Consider the following 20,131-nt stretch of genomic DNA (forward strand, 5'->3'; position numbering starts at 1 on the left):
CCCTCTCTCTCTCCCTCTCGTTCGCTCTCTCTCTCTCTCTCGCTCTCTCTCTTTTTACCTCACCGGCTGCCTTGACCTCTGAATGCTCGGCTATGAAAAGCCAACTGGCATTTACTCCTGAGGTGCTGACCTGTTGCACCCTCTATAACCACTGTGATTATTATTTGACCCTGCTGGTCATCTATGAACGTTTGAACATCTTGGAGAACAGTCTAGCCTTAATGGCCATGTACTCTTACAATCTCCACCGGCACTGCCAGAAGAGGACTGGCCACCCCTCAGAGCCTGGTTCCTCTCTAAGTTTCTTCCTAGGTTCATGCCTTTCTAGGGAGTTTTTCCTAACCACCGTGCTTCTACATCTGCATTGCTTGCTCTTTAGGGTTTTAGGCTAGGTTTCTATATAAGGACTTTGTGACATCTGCTGATGTAAAAAGGGCTTTATAAATAAATGTGAATGAATTTGACTATACAAATGGGCAACATAAATAGCAAGTATTATACATAGAAATTACACTAGAGGTAATAATAGCCAATACTAGTAACAACTTCAGCTTCAGCATATAACATAGTAATAGCTATATGGAGATAAATAACAACAACAAATTACTTTGTAATTTACATTTACATTTTAGTCATTTAGCAGACGCTCTTATCCAGAGCGACTTACAGTTAGTGCATACATTCTTATTTTTTATACTGGAATCGAACCCACAACCCTGGCGTTGCAAACACCATGCTCTACCAACTGAGCTACATCCCTGCCGGCCATTCCCTCCCCTACCCTGGACAACGCTGGGCCAATTGTGCGCCGCCCCATGGGTCTCCCGGTCGCGGCCGGCTACGACAGAGCCTGGATTCGAACCAGGATCTCTAGTGGCACAGCTAGCACTGCGATGCAGTGCCTTAGACCACTGCGCCACTCGGGAGGACTACACATATCCCATGCACGTATGTCCCCACACTCTGACACTGGAAAAAACACAGTTCAGGCCCGGCTAATATTTCCATGCTTGAGAGAGCATGCGACGGACCCGACTGGCCAGGGCACATGGATCGATATCTCTCACATGGGAGAGAGCTAGACTATGTGGCGCCAGCCAGATGTAAACAACAACATACACACGCTGGAAATTTGTTCTACAGCACATAGTCTAGCTCTCCCCCACCTGAGAGATATCGATCCATACATCCTGTCATTGGTCAGATGCTCCTAGCTAGCCCAGCTGGGTCCGTTGGGGGCTGCCTTAATCAACGTCCACATCATCGGCGACCAGGGAGCAGTTGTTGTTGGGGGTTAACTGCCTTGCTCAAGGGCAGAACAGCAGATTTTTCCACCTTACCGGATCAGGGATTCGAACCAGAGACCTTTCGGTTACTGACTCAACACTCTTAACCGCTAGGCTACCTGCCGCCTAATACATCCACAGTGGGAATTCAACAATGTTTTCTGTTTATTGTGAAAATTGTAATTATGTAAGAACATTCCAACCTTGTTTAGCCTTACCCAGTCAAAATATGGGATGATTCCATTACTTGTATCCGTTTGCATCACTTTCAACGAGGGACTTTTATTTTGAAGGCTACCCCACACACGGAGGACGACAGACGCCGGTGACCATAAACGCCGTAACCCTATAGTCGTCCAGCAGCCTCAACGTCTCTGGTTAGTAGTAATATAGACAAACACTCGCACTCACAACTGCACGCAGACACACATACACACACACACAGCCACCTGCTGCCTCTACCTCTCTGGTGAGCAAATGTACATACACGCACACACACAAACAAACACACACACTCATTCCTTCAATCTGTTTATATTGTCTCATCTCTCTGCAGAACTTCCATCTCACTGTGATGCTGGCCAGGAGACTGGTGTGGACTATAGTGACAGGGTTACTACCTTCTATCTATCTCTAGATCTCTCTTTCTCTCTATCTATCGCTAGGATCCAGGAGACTGGTTATTATGTTAGAAATGAAAAAGCTATTACATTATTGGCAGTTATTACATTATGGACTAGTCATAAATGGGGACTGTCCATTCCTGGTTAGGGCTGGGAATTGCCAGGGACTTCACGAGGCGATATTATCACAATACTTAGGTGCCAATACGATACGTATTGCAATTCTCACAATTCTATATGTATTGCGATTCGATACTGTGATTTTATTTCGATTCGATGTTCCAAACATATTGCTCACCATATGTATGTCTGCTGCAGAGGGACAAGAGAGAGCCATGAGAAACACGTTTTAAGCAGTCATGGAAATAAAAGTGCTGAAAACAAATTGGCTCCCTATTTAAAAACAAGATGGACAACAAGCTATGAAGGAAAAATACTGGAGTTTTGGTGTAAGTACAGCAAACTAGCGCAAAAATGATATTGCAATATTTTCAAAACTATACGATATATCATCAAAAATAATATCCCGATATGTAATTATCAAAAAATATAATAATACATCAAATAATACTTAATACATAATACTCCTGGTTTAAGTATTTCCAGTCTTCAGTCTTTTACATCTTGTTTAACTGGCAGTATTCGTCTGTCATTATTTTGACATTTCACATGTTCCTCTCTCTCCACCCCCTTTCTTGACGATATCTTCGACTCAGGTCCTCCACTCTCAGATGAGAGTGACATAAATCGTGTGTCCCTGTGGTGTTTTTTTAGCTAAAGACCTTATAGTCCACCTGATAGAGAAGGACCCAAGGGTACGCTACACATGTGACGAGGCTCTTCAGCACCCCTGGTACAGTGCACCCGCATGCATGAACTCACACACACGCACACCTTCTTGCACATATTCTTGTGCCCCCCCAACAGAGCTCCCCAAGAGCAAATGGAGGGTGGGTTATTCTTATTATGCTGTCCTACCATCAACTATTATGACTTCATGTAACATTTTGTGAGCTTTATGGTGCAAAATAGAATTTTACAATAAGGGTCCCTTTACAAGGGGTTTATTCATGCATACGTCTCTGATGGGATTATGTTTGGTCATGCAGCAAACGTTTAATGCCACAGCGGTGGTCCGTCACATGAGGCGTCTCCAGCTGGGACTAGATCAGGAGGCTCCCTGCCCAGCCCCTGTAGAAGCGGCTCCCAGCCAGACCACCCTGCCCAGCCCCTGTAGAAGCGGCTCCCAGCCAGACCACCCTGCCCAGCCCCTGTAGAAGTGGCTCCCAGCCAGACCACCCTGCCCAGCCCCTGTAGAAAAGGCTCCCAGCCAGACCATCGCCTGTATAAACCACCTGCTGCCTCCTGATGCTGAGGAGAAACACACAGGTCAGTGCTCACAGCAAAAGAAGTGTCTCACTTACTAAAACTATGATAGTTCTCACTCACTAAAATTAATAATGTTTTAGTAAAGTGCCTTGATTTCCAAGATCACAGTGTGTCTGGTCCTGAACTCTTTTCCAGTTGAGGGGGGCTGCTCCTAGAGTGCGGACCGGCGGGGCAGAATGAGACCAACTGTACCTACCACTGCATCTGATCCCCCGGCCACCTGGAGTGTGGCCAACCAATAACTTTCCCACAATTTACCTGTGGAGTCCAGAGAAACTTCCCAGTCTGGCCCGGAACACAGAGTTGTTGTTCCAGCGCCGAGAAGGAGGGAAGAGGGAATCCATGATGCCATTGCCAACAGAGAAGGCCACTTGACCTACATTGGGGTGAGAGTGGAGGATGAACTGAGAGAGGAGAGGAGAAGAGAGGAAAGGAAAGGAGAGCTGAAGGAGAGGTGTCGTACCCAGTGTATTCCTGGGTGATATTAGTTTGGGAGTGGGACAGAGTTTGGAAAGGGTTTTTAATTATGCTTTTTTTAAATGTACAGTACCAGTCAAAAGTTTGGACACACCTATTCATTGTGAGAGTGTGATTTGAAGGAGTCAGGCGCAGGAGGGTAAATCACAGAATACAGAGTTTATTCCGTAGTACACAGTTATGCTGGATAGCATCAACAGTCCAGTGCGCAAAACAGGCGCACTGGAACAAATATAGGCACACAGGGAAAATATACCCCGGCAATACAAAGTAAAGGTAGCTCCATCGAGCTACACTTATATCACATGAAACAATCACCCACAAGGGGGCAATTATACATTTACATTACATTTTAGTCATTTAGCAGACGCTCTTATCCAGAGCGACTTACAGTTAGTGAGTGCATACATTTTTCATACTGGCCCCCTGTGGGAATTGAACCCACAACCCTGGCGCTGCAAGTGCCATGCTCTACCAACTGAGCTACAGGAGGATGTACATGTACTAATGAGGGGAATATGAACCAGGTGTGTGTAATTGACAAGACAAGACAAATGGAATGATGAGATATGGAGCAGCAGTGGCTAGAAGTCCGGTGACGACGAACACCGGAGCCTGCCCAAACAAGGAGGGGAGGCAGCTTTGGAGGAAGTCGTGACAGTACCCCCTTGACGCGCAGCTCCAGCAGTGCGCCGACCCCGGCCTTGGGGACGGCCAGAAGGACGCGGAGCAGGGCGAGCATGATGGCAACGGTGGAAATCCCGCAACAGGGAGGGATCGAGGATATCCCTCACCGGGACCCCAGCACCATTCCTCCGGACAGTACCCCTCCCACTCCACGAGGTACTGAAGGCCCCACACCGACTCCTCAAATCCAGGATGGAACAGACGGAGTACGCTGGGGCCCCCTCGATGTCCAGAGGAGGCGGAGGGACCTCCCGCACTTCAGACTCCTGGAGCGGACCAGCCACCACCGGCCTGAGGAGAGACACATGAAACGAGGGTTTAATACGGTAATCATGGGGGAGTAATAACATATAGGTAACCTCGTTGATTCTCCTCAGGACTTTGAACGGCCCCACAAACCGCGGGCTCAGCTTCCGGCAGGGCAGGCGGAGGGGCAGATTCCGGGTCGAGAGCCAGACCCGATCACCCTGTATCAGTCAGCGTTGGCCTTCTGACGACGTATGGCACATTGGAGGTGGACGTGGGCAGCGTCCCATGTCTCCTCCGCGCACCGAAACCAGTCATCCACCGCAGGAGCCTCAGTCTGGCTCTGGTGCCACGGTGCCAGAACCGGTTGGTAACACATTGGAATGGCGTTAGGTTAGTGGAGGAGTGACGGAAAGAGTTCTGGGCATATTCGGCCCATGGCAAGAACACTGACCACTCCCCCGGCCGATCCTGACAGTAGGACCGCAGGAACCTACCCACATCCTGATTTACCCGTTCCACCTGCCCATTAGACTCGGGGTGGAAACCAGAGGTCAGGCTGACCGAGACCCCCAGACGTTCCATGAACGCCTTCCAGACATTGGATGTGAACTGTGGACCTCGGTCAGACACTATATCCTCTGGTACCCCATAGTGCCGGAAGACGTGTGTAAACAGGGTCTCCGCAGTTTGCAGGGCCGTGGGGACACCAAGTTATACGCGCTCCTGAGATCCAGTTTTGTGAAAAACCACGCTCCATGCAATGACTCCGTCATGGTCGCAATCAGAGGGAGTGGATAACTGTATTTCACAGTAATCTGATTGAGACCACGGTAATCGATGCACAGGCGCAACCCTCCATCTTTTTTCTTCACAAAAAAGAAGCTCGAGGAGGCGGGAGAAGTGGAGGGCCGTATGTATCCCTGTCTCAAAGATTCGGCTATGTAAGTTTCCATAGCTTTTCTCTCCTCTTGAGACAAAGGATACACGTGGCTCCGTGGGAGCGCTGCTCCTGCCTGGCGATCAATCGCACAATCCCCCTGTCTATGAGGAGGCAACTGCGTCGCCCTAGCTTTACTAAACACGAGAGCTAAATCCCCATATTCAGGCAGAATGTGCAGTGCGGGCACTTGGTTTGGACTTTCCACCGAAGTCGCCCCTACGGAAACACCCAGACATCGCCCCTCACACTGAGCAGACCACCCATTGAGAGCCCTATGTTGCCACGAAATAGCAGGGTTATGGGTGCTTAACCAGGGAATTCCCAGCACCACCGGGTACGCAGGAGAGTCGATCAGATACAACTGTATAGTTTCCTCATGACCCCCTGCGCACACATCCTAAGTGGCGCTGTGACTTCCCTAATCAACCCCGACCCCAACGGGCGGCTATCTAAAGCATGAACGGGAAAAGGTTTGTCAACAGGCAGGAGAGGGACCCCTAAATCTAAACAGAACTTCCGATCAACAAAATTCCCAGCTGCGCCTGAATCTACTAGCGCCTTATGCTGGGAATGAGGTGCAACCTGTGGAAAACAAACAGGTATACAAAAGTGCGCAACAGAGAGCTCTGGGTAAGTGGGGCGTCTACTCACCTGGGCAGGCTCCCCAGTGCGTGGCCTGTTTTCTCCTCCCTCGGGGAACCCTCCCCAGCACCTGGCCGCAGTGTGCCCTCCACGACCGCACTTGGTGCAGGGGACAGGCCCCCTCGGGCTCCTCCTCCTCCTTTCTCTAGCGCCGGCACCCCCGAGCTCCATAGGGCTCGGCTCGGAGGTGCCGGAGGGTGGAATGGACGGACCCCACTCGGGACGTCCACGGGTGGCCAGCAGGGTGTCCAGACGGATGGACATATCGACCAACTGGTCGAAGGTGAAATTGGTGTCCCTGCAGGCCAACTCACGTTGAACGTCCTCCCGTAGGCTACATCGAAATTGGTCGATGAGGGCCCGTTCATTCCACCCTGCGTCTGCCGCTAGAGTCCGGAACTCCAGCGCGAACGCCTGTGCGCTCCTCCTCCCTGTCTCAGGTGGAATAGACGCTCCCCGCCGCTTTGCCCTCAGGTGGATGGTCGAACACGGCCTTGAAGCGACGGGAGAACTCGGCGTAGGAGATGGTGGTGGCGTCCATCCTCCTCCACTCGGCGTTGGCCCATTCCAACGCCTTGCCCGTGAGACAGGAGATGAGGGCGGAACGCTCTCGTGTCCCGAGGGCACCGGGTGTACAGTGGCCAGGTAGAGCTCCACCTGCAGGAGGAACCCCTGACACCCGGCAGCTGTTCCGTCATACGCCCTCGGGAGCGAGAGCCGAATCCCACTGGGTTCCGGACCTGGGACTGGTGGACCGGCCGATGGGGGTGGCAGGGTAGGTGGAGGTGTGGGTACCCCTCTGGACTCCCATCGGTGCAGGGTGTTGATGACGTCCTGCAGAGCGGTCCCCAGTTGTCTGATCTGGTCATCCTGGCCGCGGACATGCTCCTCCAGCGACTCAGGCGTGACTGTTGCTCCTGCTGATTCCATTCATAAAGGTGTGTGATTCTGTCAGGGGTGCTGAAGGTGGGTGTGGTGCAGGAATTAAGCGCAGGACGCAGAAGCTAAGTCCAAAAGACTTTAGTGAATTATTCACGTAGTACACGAGCACAATAAGCCCAGAGGCGAAATAAAGGCGCACACAGGCGTCAAACAAAAGGCGCACTAACATGTGCGAAAACCTCTCCAAACAACGGAGGGAAGTACGTAGCTCAGAACACCAAACAGAAGAGCAATCACACACAACACCAAACACACACAACGAGAACTAAATAGGACACTAATGAGGACTAACTAGACACAGGTGTACAACATCAAGACAAAACCAAACGAACATGAAACATAGATCGGTGGCAGCTAGTACTCCGGGGACGACGACCGCCGAAACCTGCCCGAACAAGGAGGAGGAGCAGCCTCGGCCGAAACCGTGACAGCGCCCCATGCATTGACTCAATCACTGAAGGAATGAGGGGGAGAGGATAACTAAATCTTATTGTCTCCTTGTTCAGTGGTCGATAATCAATGCAAAGGCGCAGACTGCCGTCTTTGTTCTTCACAAAAAAAGAAACTTGAGGAAGCGGGTGAAGTGGAGGAACGTATATACCCCTGGCGCAGGGACTCAGTGACGTATGTTTCCATAGCCTCCGTTTCAGCCTGTGACAGGGGATACACATGACTCCTGGGAGGCACAGCGTCTACCCGGAGGTTTATCGCGCAATCCCCCGCCCGATGAGGTGGTAACTTGGTCGCCCGTGTTCTAGAAAACTTGTGCACCAATTCAAGGTATTCGGGGGGAATGCGCACGGTGGAGGTACTGTCTGGACTTTCCACCGTGGTTGCACCAACGGAAACACCTAGACACCTACCCTGACACTCTCGCGACCACCCCGTGAGAACCCTCTGCGGCCATGAGAAGGTGGGGTTGTGGAGTGCTAACCAAGGGATACCTAATACCACAGGGAAAGCAGGAGACTCAATAATAATGAAAAGTGACTTGCTTGCAATATATCTCATGGGTAATCATGATGACTGGTGCTGTAACTTCCCTAACAAACCCGGACCCTAATGGTCGACTATCAAGTGCTCTGATGGGGAGTGGAATGGATAGGGGAACCAATGAAATGCCTAGACTGTGTGAGAATGCCCTGTCCATAAAGTTCCCAGCTGCGCCTGAATCGACTAGTGCCTTACACTGGGGAACTACCATGTGATCAGGAAAGTAGATGGGTAGGGTACAGTGCGCAGCAGAGGGCTCTGAACGAGTGTGGGTGTTCGATACCTGGGGTGATGCAAGAGTGCCCTGCCTGCCGCGTCCAGAACCAAAAGAATGCTGACGACAACGTGCGGTGTAATGTCCCTTCGTGCCACCAGAGTGACACTGGCGCTGTCATCCTCCACTCTCTCAGATCGTGGTTCCACCCAGCTCCATCAGCTCGGGATCCGAGTCGGCCGGGGTGGGAACGGGCAGACCCCCTCCAGGACATCCTCTGGCTGCCAGCAGGTTGTCCAAACGGATGGCCATGTCCACCAGTTGTGTGAAGGACAACATGGTGTCCTGGCAGGCTAGCCTACTTCGGACGTCCTCCCGCAGATGGCACCGGAAGTGGTCGATAAGGGCCCGCTCGTTCCACCCGGACCCAGCTGCTAGAGTCCAAAACTCCAAGGTGAAGTCCTGCGCAGTCCTCATCCCCTGCCTCAGACGGACCAGCTGCTCGCCTGCCTCTCGACCTTCGGGCGGGTGATCGAAGACAGCTCGAAAGAGGCGAGCGACCTCCCCGTAGTTGTCCAACGCGGCTCCTCCTTCGTTCCAGACCGCGTTGGCCCACTCCAGGGCTTTCCCCGAGAGGCAGGAGACGAGGGCGGACACCTTCTCCCGCTCTGATGGGACCAGCCTGATGCTGGAGAAGTAGAGCTCCAGTTGGAGGAGGAATCCTTGGCAGAGAGCAGCTGTCCCGTCGAACTCCCGTGTTCGGGATATATGGATCCCTCTGGGTGCTGGAGTGTGGGTGGCTGGATCGGGTTGCCCAGCTGGTCTCGACAGACGGGTCCTGTCCTCTCCAGGCGTTGGACGACCTGAAGAACCCGATCCATCGCTTCTCCCAAGCTGGCTAGCATCGTTGAATGCTCCTGGACCCGTGCCACGACTCCAGGCATGCACTCCTCTCCCGCTGACTCCATAGCGGGTGGGTGATTCTGTGAGAGTGTGATTTGAAGGAGTCAGGTGCAGGAGGGTAAATCACAGAATACAGAGTTTATTTCTGTAGTACACAGTTACGCTTGATAGCGTGAACAGTCCAGTGCGCAAAACAGGCGCACTGGAACAAATACAGGCACACAGGGAAAATATACCCGGGCAATACAAAGTACAGGTAGCGCCACCGAGCTACACTCATCTCACATGACACAATCACCCACAAGAACAAGGGGGCAGAGGGAACACTTATACATGTACTAATGAGGGGAATATGAACCAGGTGTGTGTAATTGACAAGACAAGACACATGGAATGATGAGATATGGAGCGGCAGTGGATAGAAGGCTGGTGACGACGAATGTCAAAGCATGCCCGAACAAGGAGGGGAGGTAGCTTCGGAGGAAGTCGTGACACTCATTCAAGGGTTTTTCTTTATTTTTACTATTGTCTACATTGTAGAATAATAGTGAAGACATCAACACTATGAAATAACACATATGGAATCATGTAGTAACCAAAAAAGTGTTAATCAAAATATATTTTATATTTGAGATTCTTCAAATAGCCACCCTTTGCCTTGATGACAGCTTTGCACACTCTTGGCATTTTCTCAACCAGCTTCACCTGGAATGCTTTTCCAACAGTCGTGAAAGAGTTCCCACATATGCTGAGCACTTGTTGGCTGCTTTTCCATCACTCTGCCGTCCTACTCATCCCAAACCATCTCAATTGGGTTGAGGTCGGGAGATTGTGGAGGCCAGGTCATCTGATGCAGTACTCCATCACTCTCCTTCTTGGTAAAATAGCCCTTACACAGCCTGGAGGTGTGTTGGGTCATTGTCGAGAAGGCCAGCCGAGTGTCAGCTGAGACCCTGCAGAAGAACCTGGAGCAGATGGGCTGTGCGCTGAAGACTCTGGACAAAGACCTGGAGACCTTCCCTCCTCCACAGAGTGATAGGGACATGTTCATAGAGAAAATGACTAGCTTTGTGGCCAGTGCCAGTGCCAGAGAGCAACATGAGAAGTTGGACATGATGCATAAGAACATGGAGAAGCAGTACTCTGACCTGGGGGAATACTTTGTGTTCCCTCGCAAGATTTCTGTCGAAGAGTTCTTCATTGACCTCAACAACTTCAAGAACATGTTCCAGCAAGCAGTGAAGGAGAATGCGAAGAGGAGGGAGTCAGAGGAGAAGATGAAGAGAGCCAAGCTGGCCAAGGAGAAGGCTGACAGGGAGAAGGAGGAGAAACAGAAGAGAAGCCAACAACTGGACCTCAAGGCAGAGGGTGATGAGACTGGTATCATGGATGGCCTGATGGAGGCGCTGCAGTCTGGTGCTGCCTTCAGGAGGAAGAGAGGACCACGACAAGCTGCCAACCATAGAGCTGGTCATGCAGTGACGAACATCTTGGCCAAAGAGTTGATGCCGTAGGACACCCCGCCCAGCTTCAGCAAACCCCCCATTAAGAAGACCAAGATGGAGCAGAAGGAGGAGCCTAGCACAGAGGGGGCGGGGTCACTAGAGGACCTCTTAGAGGACAGCCTATCACGGTCCAGTTAAAGGAGATGGGTAGAGGTTGTCCCTTAGCCACAGATCTAGGGTCAGCTCATCTTACCCATATCCTAACCTTAACCATAGAAAAATGTAGACACTACGGCAACTTCATCCTCCTGCCAGTTAAAGGAAGAGTCTGTGCCCCTTGTCCTTCATGGGACCACGGGACTGGACATACTGGGTCTGAAGGGACTAATGGGTGAGGGCGGGGCTCTCAACATGACCACACCCCCAGGGTTTTCCATGCTGAGGGACGACTCTTGCTTTGCTATATAAACATATCAATGTTCAAGCATCAGCATCTGCACACAGCCACTGCACTCTATCTATTTCTCTCTCTATTTCTCTCACACAGACTATCACTATGTATCCATCTACTTTCCTCTGTCTGAAGTGCATTGTGAGAATCCAAAGACTCTTTCTCAGGAGTGGTCCTACATTTTTCCAGAGGGATATGATGGAATTCCCAACTGCTTTTTTTCGACATGGTTTGATTTAAACCCTATTAAATGTTGCTCTTTAATTGTCAAATATACTGTATGTAAATGTAAATGAAAAAGAAACAAGTGCCAACCAATACAATTCCAAGCTTCAGATTTCAGCCGTTGTGTTGTCCAATAGGGATAGGGCGGACCAATCAAAAGCCTACCTAAACTGTGTCTGTATCTATCTCTCTCTGTGTGTGTGTGTCTCTGTGTGTGTCTCTGTGTGTGTCTCTGTGTGTGTGTGTGTGTGTGTGTGTGTGTTTGTGTTATATGATATTACATGTTGAGTGTGTTCCACAATCCTCATCTCTACTGTTCTAGCTCTCTGGTTCACAGGGAGGAGTCACTGATTTACTGGCTATATATAGAGCACTAATGGGCTTTTTCAAAGGTTGTCTCCATGTAAGTCGCTTTGGATAAAAGCGTCTGCTAAATGGCATATATTATTATTATATATTATTGTCCTGTTGAAAAACAAATGACAGTCCCACTAAGCCCAAACCAGATGGGATGGCGTATCGCTGCAGAATGCTGTGGTAGCCATGCTGGTTAAGTGTGCCTTGAATTCTAAATAATTCACAGACAGTGTCACCAGCAAAGCACCCCCACACCATAACACCTCCTCCTCCATGCTTTACGGTGGGAACTACACATGCGGAGATCATCCGTTCACCCACACCGTGTCTCACAAAGACACGGCGGTTGGAACCAAAAATCTCAAACTTGGACTCCAGACCAAAGGACACATTTCCACCGGTCTAATGTCCATTGCTCGTGTTTCTTGGCCCAAGCAGGTCTCTTCTTATTGTTGTCCTTTAGTAGTGGTTTCTTTGCAGCAATTCGACCATGAAGGCCTGATTCACACAGTCTCCTCTGAACAGTTGATGTTGAGATGTGTCTGTGACTTGAACTCTGTGAAGCATTTATTTGGGCTGCAATTTCTGAGGCTGGTAACTCTAATGAACTTATCCTCTGCAGCAGAGGTAACTCTGAGTCTTCCATTCCTGTGGCGGTCCTCATGAGAGCCAGTTTCATCACAGCGATTGATGGTTTTTACGACTGCACTTGAATACATTTTAAGGGTTCCTGACATTTTCCAGATTGACTGACCTTCATGTCTTAAAGTAATGATGGACTGTCATTTCTCTTTGCTTATTTGAGCTGTTCTTGCCATAATATGGACTTGGTCTTTTACCAAATAGGGCTATCTTCTGTATAACCCCCTACCTTGTCACAACACAACTGATTGGCTCAAATTCATTAAGAAGGAAAGAAATTCCACAAATTAACTTTCATGAAGGCACACCTGTTAATTGAAATGCATTCCAGGTGACTACCTCATGAAGCTGGTTGAGAGAATGGCAAGAGTGTGCAAAGCTGTCATCAAGGCAAAGGGTGGCTATTTGAAGAATCTCAAATATAAAATATATTTTGATTTGTTGAACACTTTTTTGGTTACTACATGATTCCATATGTGTTATTTCAAAGTTTTGATGTCTTCACTATTATTTTACAATGTAGAAAACAGTAAAAATAAAGAAAAACCCTTGAATGAGTAGGTGTGTCCAACCTTTTGACTGGTACTGTACGTCTGCTTTTTTTTTCTCTATTTCTGTACATGCTGTATACATGTAAATTTTTTCATTGTCATTATCCTCCCCCCTTGACAATGTATAGAGGATTGATCCACTTATGTTACTTGCATGATCAGAGGACAGGCAGACAGGTCCTCATGCATGTTGACTGGCAACATGCGTTTTTATAGCATAAGGAGTCTACTGCAGAACTATGTGCATGTGGTACCACCCATTGTGGAATAGTTTCTGTACTGCAGATATTGTAGCTAATACCTCACGAAAGATGGACTTACATCCAAGTCAGTTCCTTGAAAAACTAAGAATAGGTCTCAGTAAACCCACAGTTTTACTCCTTGATGTTTAAACCACATTCTAACATGAAAGGGCAATATGGTTCTGTTGATAAAGACTCTTTTGGGGTAGAGTTTCAGCCTGGCTTTGAACTGGTCAAAGCTTAATCCATTTAAGTTATTAAGACCATGGAAGATGTAATGAGCTCAGCCCTCTTGCTTAAGAGCAGGGAATAGATGTGTGTGAATGTCACGGTTTACTAAGCCAGAACCCAGAAGCAGACCAGGACAAGGTAAGTGGTGTCAAAAGGTGAGTGTTTATTTACTGAACCAAGGGTGAAGGGAAATAATCCAGGGAACAGAGCGGCGGCGTGGAGGAGTTGTAGAGGGTCCAGTGGTTGATCCGATGATGGCTCGGCAGCCGCCGACCATCAGGCAGAGGTTGGGTAGAGGTTCCGGACGAGTGATGTTCATGGCTAACGATCCGGCAGGAACTGGATGTTGGGCCAGACCCTAAGAAGGGTGATGATTAGGCCCAGGTGTGCCGATTGCTGATGGGAAGCAGGTGCGGAAACAAGCGCGCTCCCCGGAGCGTTCCCGAACCCTCGGGAAACAGGAGCTACGACCAGAAACACTCGTCACCAGACAGGACCCGACTCAGACCGCCGGGATCGTTACAGTACCCCCCTCCGCGAACGCCACCGGGCGGACTCCCGGAGCGCCAGGATGGAGGCGGTAGAAGTCCCTGATGAGATCCGGATCTAGGACCTGTCGCCGCGAATCCAACTCCTCTCCTCAGGACCATACCCCTCCCAGTCCACGAGATACTGGAAACCCCGGCCCCGCCGTCGGGGAATCCATGATGCGCCGCACCGTGTAGGCAGGACCACCTCCGATCATCCGAGGAGGAGGAGGAGGAGGCGGAGGAGGCAACAGAGGACTGAGGAGGACAGGCTTGAGGCAGGAGACATGAAAGGTGGGATGGACTCTGAGCGTCCTCGGTAGTTTGAGTCGAACTGCCACTGGATTGATCACCTTCTCCACCACAAACGGACCAATGAACCTCGGTAACAACTTCCTAGACTCAGTCCGTAACGGAAGATCCCGTGTGGCCAACCAAACCCTATCTCCGATGGTATAGGTGGGAGCGGGGATCCGGCGACGATTCGCCTGGAGCTGATACCGGTCCGAACCTCTAAGGAGTGCCTTTCTGGCCCGATGCCAGGTCCGGTGGCAACGACGAATGTGGGCCTGAACAGAAGGCACTGAGAGCTCCTTCTCCTGAGAAGGGAACAGGGGAGGTTGGTAGCCATACAGGCACTGGAAGGGAGACATCCCAGTGGCAGATGTAGGGAGAGTATTGTGGGCATACTCAACCCAAGGCAACTGAGAGGCCCAGGAGGTGGGGTTGGAAGAGACCAGACAGCGTAGCGTGGATTCCATCTTCTGGTTGGCTCTCTCCGCCTGACCATTGGATTGGGGGTGAAAACCAGATGTGAGACTGACTGTAGCTCCAATGGCCGAACAGAAGGACTTCCAGACAGCAGAGGTAAACTGAGGGCCACGGTCGGAAACGATATCACTGGGCAAACCGTGGACCCTGAAAACCTCCCTAACCAGGATCTCGGACGTCTCCGAGGCAGAGGGAAGCTTGGCAATCGGCACAAAGTGGGCGAACTTGCTGAATCTGTCCACGATAGTCAGAACGACCGTGTTCCCCTCAGAAGCGGGCAACCCCGTGACGAAGTCCAGGGCCAGATGCGACCATGGACGCCGGGGAATAGGAAGGGGGTGAAGTAGTCCAGAGCTGGGCCGATTGGTACTCTTATTCTGCGCACACACTGGACAGGCAGCAACAAAACCCCGAGTATCCTCGGCCATGGCAGGCCACCAAAAACGTCTGCGAAGAAACGCCATAGTCCGAGCCACGCCAGGGTGACAAGCCATCTTACTGGCGTGGGACCACTTGAGAACAGCAGGACGAACCGACTCAGGCACAAACAACCGACCGGGTGGACCGTTACCGGGACCGGGCTGAGTCCGAAGGGCCGCCAGCACCTCCTCCTCAATCTTCCACATGACTGCTCCCACGACGCAGTTCCGGGGAGAATAGTCTCGGTCTTGGACCCACTCTCCTCCGTCTTGGAGAACATCCGGGACAAGGCGTCCGCCTTGCCGTTCTTAGACCCAGGTCGGAACGTCAGGACAAACTTGAATCGTCCGAAAAACAACGCCCACCTGGCCTGGACGGGGAGTTGAGACGTTTCGCCGATTGCACGTAAGCAAGATTCTTGTGGTCAGTCCAGACAATAAACGGTTGCTCCGCCCCCCTCCAACCAGTGGCGCCACTCCTCCAAGGCAAGTTTCACCGCGAGAAGCTCCCGGTTACCCACATCGTAATTCCTCTCCGCAGGTGAAAGGCGACGAGAGTAGTAGGCGCAGGGATGGAGTTTACTGTCCGTGGAGCATCGCTGCGACAGGATGGCGCCAACTCCCACATCAGACGCGTCCACTTCAACAACGAACTGACGGGCCGTGTCCGGTTGAGAGAGAATCGGTGCGTTGGTGAATCGCCTCTTCAAATCCAGAAACGCTCGATCCGCCTCCGGATTCCACTTGAAGGTCCTGATGCTGGAAGTCAAGGCAGTTAATGGAGCGGCCACACGGCTGTAATCCCGGATGAATCTGCGGTAGAAATTCGCAAACCCCAAAAATCTCTGGAGCTGCAATCTCGTACCGGGCTGGGCCCATTCCAGAACCGCTCTAACCTTCTCCTGGTCCATCCTAATCTCTCCCCTGGAGATGATGTACCCGAGAAAGGATGTTGTGTGGGCGTGAAACTCGCACTTCTCGGCCTTCACGAACAGGCGATTCTCCAACAATCGCTGCAGAACCTGCCGGACATGCTGGACGTGGTCGGTAGGTTCCTTCGAGAAGATCAGAATGTCATCCAGGTAAACAAACACGAAGAGACCGATCATATCTCTCAGGACGTCGTTCACCATACTCTGGAATACCGCTGGAGCATTGGTCAGTCCAAACGGCATCACCTGATACTCGAAGTGCCCCATCGGTGTATTGAAACCCGTCAACCACTCGTCCCCCTCTCTGATCCGGACCAGGTGATACGCATTGCGTAGGTCTAACTTGGTGAACACCGTAGCACCCTGTAAGGAGTCGAAGGCAGAACTCATCAAGGGCAGGGGATACTTGTTCTTGACCGTGATGTCATTCAACCCCCGATAGTCAATACATGGTCGAAGAGAGCCATCCTTCTTACCCACAAAGAAGAATCCTGCCCCCAGGGGTGATGACGAGGACGAACGAGACCAGCAGCTAGGGACTCCTTGATGTAGGTCTCCAACGCCTCACGTTCAGGTCGGGAGATACTGTATAACCTTCCCTTGGGGTAGACAGCTCCAGGGACCAGGTTGATGGCACAATCATATGGTCGGGTGGGGAGGGAGTGACAGAGCCTTCTGCTTACTGAAAACCTCCCCCAAATCGTGATATGTCTCGGGAACCAGGGACAAATCTGGAGGTTTAGCCTCAATCACCTGACTGGGAACCGAATGGGGGCAGGCAGTCTTGAGACAGTTAGCATGACAATCCAGGCTCCAACTCGTTACCTTGCCCGTCACCCAATCGAACGTGGGATTGTGTTCCTTCAGCCAGGGGTATCCAAGGACCAGAGGAACATGGGAAGACGGCAGAATGAAAAATGAAATCATCTCAGAATGATTCCCTGACAACCGCATCTTAACCGGTTCAGTCCTCATCGTGATACGTGCCAGACTACTGCCGTTCAGAGTGGTCGCTTCAATGGCTTCCGGCAATTGCTCCTTGGAAAGCCCCAGCTGTTCCACCAACTCGGCATCAAGAAAGCTTCCATCGGCACCTGAATCGATAAAAGCGTTAAGCGCTAAGCTCTGATTCCTGTTCACAAGGGTAGCCGGGAAGCGGGGTCTGACAGAGGTACTGAGAGGTTGAAACTGGCTCGCTAAAAGTCCTCCCAACTTTAGCGAGCCGGGCAGTTTGACGACCGCCGGGAACAAGTGGAGATGTAATGTCCCGAGCTACCACAGTAGAGGCAGCAGTTGGTCTTACGTCTATGTTGACGCTCCTCCTTGGTTAACCCGTGCCGCCCCACTTGCATGGGTTCCGAATCGGGAGAGAGGACCTCTCCACTAATCCACTGTGGTGGAGAATGATCGATGTGTTCTGGTCCACCACCCGACCCGACTGGGAACTGAGAAACTGATCGATTGGACGGACCCCATTGCTTCTCCCTCCTTCGCTCTCGGACTCGATTATCCACCCGAATGGACAAGGCTACCAAGCTGTCCAGGTCACTAGGCTCGGATAGGAGATCAACTCATCCTTGAGCTGCTCCGACAGACCCTGGTAAAAGGCCGCTTGCAGAGACTCCTCGTTCCACCCACTCTCCACAGCCAACGTCTTGAACTCAATCACGAAGTCGGCCACGCTGCGAGTTCCTTGGCGAAGCGAAAACAGGCGCCTAGCTGCGTCCCTCCCTCGGACGGAATGGTCGAAGAGCTTCCTCATCTCGGTCGTGAACCCCTGGTATGAAGCCATGCAGGGATCCTGTCGTTCCCAAACGGCTGAAGCCCACTCCAGCGCACGACCACGCAGCAACTCAATCACAAAGGCTATCCTAGCCTTGTCTGTGGCATAAGAGTAGGGCTGTAGATCGAACACTAGTCCACACTGCATAAGGAAGGAACGGCATCTTCCCAGCTCCCCCTCATATTTATCCGGCGTCGGAACCTTGGGCTCACGGATGGCCACAGCTTCAGAAGCGGCAGGCGAGATGGATGAAACCGGTAGTGGATCCTCCACCGGCCACTTGCGTTGGTTCTGGACCTCCGTCAGACCGGTAGAAAGGTTCCGAACTGACAACGCGATCTCCTGTAGTACCGTGCTATGATGACCCAACATCTTCTCCTGCTGGGTAATAGCATGGCGAACAGAGTCCAGGTCCGCTGGGTTCATTACTGGCCGGATCGTTCTGTCACGGTTTACTAAGCCAGAACCCAGAAGCAGACCAGGACAAGGTAAGTGGTGTCAAAAGGTGAGTGTTTATTTACTGAACCAAGGGTGAAGGGAAATAATCCAGGGAACAGAGCGGCGGCGTGGAGGAGTTGTAGAGGGTCCAGTGGTTGATCCGATGATGGCTCGGCAGCCGCCGACCATCAGGCAGAGGTTGGGTAGAGGTTCCGGACGAGTGATGTTCATGGCTAACGATCCGGCAGGAACTGGATGTTGGGCCAGACCCTAAGAAGGGTGATGATTAGGCCCAGGTGTGCCGATTGCTGATGGGAAGCAGGTGCGGAAACAAGCGCGCTCCCCGGAGCGTTCCCGAACCCTCGGGAAACAGGAGCTACGACCAGAAACACTCGTCACCAGACAGGACCCGACTCAGACCGCCGGGATCGTTACAGTGAATACAAAGCCAAATGTGGATATGTTTAGCACCGTGTAGATACAACCAACTAACATTGCCTTTTGGATCACACTTCCATGGATCTTTTCTTCATTCATATTGGGGTTGTTTCTTCAAGCAATTGTATGTGTACAGAGAGAACTTGAATTAAAGAATGTAAATAATAATCAAATCAAATCGTCTCGTCTCACATCATCATTACATCTGTCACTCTCACTCTCACCATAAGGTCACGTTAAATTGTTGATACAAAAGTGGGATTTTATGTTATTCACTCGATTTTAAGAAAAGTAGCTTTGATGAGTCTGACAAGGAATATCATGCCTAACCGAATTTGTAGAAATGTGTGAATGCTATTATTTTCTACATTACCAAAAATGTTACCATTTTTTATTCAAAGACACTGTTTATCATGAACAACGCCTGGATTAACAAAATAACATGAACAGATCGAACATTGCAGTATGAACAACTGCAAAATAAAGTCATTTCACATGGAAAGAAAATACAATTTATTACAGCATTTATTTGGGTAAAAAGTATGCTATTTGGGAAAAATATTACTATGTTATGTTGACTTCACTTTCAATGTGAAATGTGTATCTAATTAATGTTATTAACATACCTGCACATGAGGTGAATGGCCATACTTCTCCTCACTCTCCTTACACCATGCAGTTATCTAGGTAACATACATGACACCGATCAGTGAACCACAAGATATCCTGTCTTTTTATCAATGTGATCTAAATACACGTATAAAGTCACAAATATAGGCTATATTCTATTTAAACATACTCTTAGTTAGATAAGGTAAAATTATCTGTTAGCATTAATTTATAATTATTCTACAGACCTATATTGAAACTATATCTGTCAAATAACAAAATAGTATTGTACTTGACAGGCTACTGTGGAATTTCAATGGTCATAATGACATTTACCTTTTTTTCAATAGACTGCCAGCATGAGAAATGGAACCTCCACTGTTTATAGTTCTCATTTCTCGGCCGGAACTTGGGTGTCTCGGAGACAGAAAATATAATTAAGAAACATAATTAAGAAACACCATGAACATAGTCTGAATGGTTCTACAGGCATTACAGATGTAGAACACTGGAACAATTCTGGAATACCGGAGCTAAGGTGGATGAGAGTTTTGCCACCGATTGGATGCTGGAAGTCATTGGCCACAAGCTTGACCCAAGACAGCTTGGATGCAAAAATGGCAGGTCGACGACAGATGTCTTGGTCACCCTCCTATCCATTATGTAAGTCCCCTGTAGCTCAGTTGGTAGAGCATGGCGCTTGCAACGCCAGGTTTGTGGGTTCG

The 20,131-nt window shown here is 50.3% G+C and overlaps 1 long non-coding RNA gene across 1 annotated transcript; it reads right to left on the reverse strand.

Annotated features, from left to right (window-relative positions):
• Positions 1–2,289: 2,289 nt before the first annotated feature.
• On the reverse strand, positions 2,290–20,131 carry LOC121553967. Its single transcript, XR_005997603.1, has 3 exons — positions 19,743–20,131; positions 19,424–19,480; positions 2,290–3,674 (listed from the first exon to the last, which is right to left on the reverse strand). It is a non-coding gene; the product is annotated as an uncharacterized LOC121553967 (long non-coding RNA).

Source organism: Coregonus clupeaformis, chromosome 38 (genome assembly GCF_020615455.1).
Source record: "Coregonus clupeaformis isolate EN_2021a chromosome 38, ASM2061545v1, whole genome shotgun sequence".
Taxonomy (NCBI): domain Eukaryota; kingdom Metazoa; phylum Chordata; class Actinopteri; order Salmoniformes; family Salmonidae; genus Coregonus; species Coregonus clupeaformis.